This window comes from Myotis davidii, unplaced genomic scaffold, assembly GCF_000327345.1.
Source record: "Myotis davidii unplaced genomic scaffold, ASM32734v1 scaffold648, whole genome shotgun sequence".
NCBI lineage: Eukaryota > Metazoa > Chordata > Mammalia > Chiroptera > Vespertilionidae > Myotis > Myotis davidii.
The window spans coordinates 104,929-107,325 of record NW_006299603.1 but is presented as its reverse complement, the minus strand read 5'-3'; positions in this window follow the sequence as shown (position 1 = coordinate 107,325).

The window sequence follows — 2,397 nt, the reverse complement described above, 5'->3', positions numbered from 1 at the left end:
AAAATCGCATAACAGCCGAGCATACACCCAGCAGCGCTGCTGATGCCTGAACGGTATGTGGAATGAAGTGGGCGGGCATCGGGAGGCCACTATGGCACGGGGCAAGCACTATGGGCAGTCTATCTGAAGTGTACCTGGCGTATAAGACGACCCCCCACTTGGAGGCATATTTTTCAGGGCCAAAAAATCGTCTTATACGCCGGCAAATACGGTAATTTAGTATATTTCTCAAGAGAAGGAGGCATTCCTCTGGATTCACATTACTGCCTAGTGTCATTTCCTTTCTCCAAAATAGAACCATTCCTCCCTCTTCTCTCTGTGCTATTAGTGAATATATATATATATATATATATATATATAATGTTGTAATCCCAACAATACAATTTTATAATGGTGGTTTTATGTGGCTGGCTTTTAAATCAGTCAAGAAAATGTTATTGATACTCTCTTCTATGTCTACCTATGTAATTATACTTACCATGCTCTTTATTTCTTCATGTAGATTTGGGTTTTCATCTGGTTTCAATTTCTCTTAGTCCTTTAGTATTTCTTGTAAGTAAAACTTGCTAGCAGCAAATTCTGCCAGTTTTGTATATTTAGGAATATTATTTCATCTTCATTGTTGAAGGGTAGTTTTGCTAGTTACAGACTTAGCCAGTTTTTATTCCTTTTAGCTTTTTAAGCATGTTATCCAAATAACTTTACCCTCCACTGGTGGTTATCTTTTATGTTTTTATTGATTTTTATTTTTAGAGAGTAAGGGAGACAGAGAAACATTGATTGGTTGCCTCATGCATACCCCCTACTGGGGATCGAGCCTAAAACCTGGGCATGTGTCCTGACTGGAAATCGAGCAGGCAACCATTTGGTGCATGGGACAGTGCTCAGCCAACTGAGCCACACTGGCCAAGACCCCCACTGTTTTTAACGAGAAGTCAGTTGTTAATCTTACTGAGGTTCCCCTGTATGTAATAAGTTGTTTTTCTCTTGCTGCTTTCAAGATTCTCTTTTGCTTTTTATTAGATTAACTATAATATGTCTAGGTGTGGAACTCTTCATGTTCACCTTTGAACTTGATTGAATTCATTGGATATGTATGTTAGTTTTTCATCATGTTTAGGAAAATTTTGGCCATTATTCAAATACTTTTTTTAAAAATATATTTTATTGATTTTTTACAGAGAGGAAGGGAGAGAGACAGAGAGTTAGAAACATCGATGAGAGAGAACCATCGATCAGCCGCCTCCTGCACATCTCCCACTGGGGGATGTGCGCGCAACCCAGGCACATGCCCTTGACCGGAATCGTACCCGGGACCTCCCAGTCCGCAGGCCGACGCTCTATCAACTGTGCCAAACCGGTTTCAGCAATTCAAATACTTTTAATCTCTTTCACTTTCTGGGACTCCCATTTACCTGTATGTTAGTATGTATGTTGGTGTCTCACAATTCCCCGTGGTTCTGTTCAGTTCTCTTAATTTTTTTCTTTAGATTGGATCACCTGTATTGATACATCTCAAAGTTCACTAATTCTGTCTTTTGCAAACTCAAGTCTGAGCCCTCTTTTTTAATTCACTTCAATTTTTGTACTTTCAACTCCAGAATTTTCATTTACTTATTGTTTATAATTTCTATCTTAATAATATTCTCTACTTAATGAACCATTGTCATACTGTCTATAATTTTTTTAAATTTTTGTATTGAGGTGCCTACTTATTTTTTTGAAATAGTATATGTAAGTGCATATAACATAAAATGTACCATCTTAACCTTTGTAAATGTACAGCATAGTCGTGTTAGCTATATGCATGCTGGTTTTCAACAGCACCTAGAACATTTTAATCTGCCAAAACATTCTATAAACATTGAACAACTCCTCTTTTTCCTCGCTCACCACTGGCAACCACCATTCTAATTGCTCTAAGTATTTGATTATTATAGATACCTCCTAGAAGTGGATTAATTCATATTTGTTCATTTATGGCTGGATTATGTCACTTAGCATAATGCTCTCCGTGTTCATCATGTTATAGCATTTGACAAGATTTTATTCTTTTTAAGGCTGAAAGATATTTCATTCTGTGGGTATACATTATATATGTAATCTATATATAATCACTTTATTCACATGTTAATTGACATCTGGGGGTTTTCCACCCTTTGACTGTTGTGAATAATGCTACAGTGAATATTGATGTATAAATATCTATTCAAGATCTTTATTTTTTAAATATATTTTATTGATTTTTTACAGAGAGGAAAGAGAGGGATAGAGAGTTAGAAACATCGATGAAAGAGAAACATCGATCAGCTGCCTCCTGCACACCCCCTACTGGGGATGTTCCCACAACCCAGGTACATGTCCTTGACCAGAATTGAACCTGGGACCCTTCAGTCC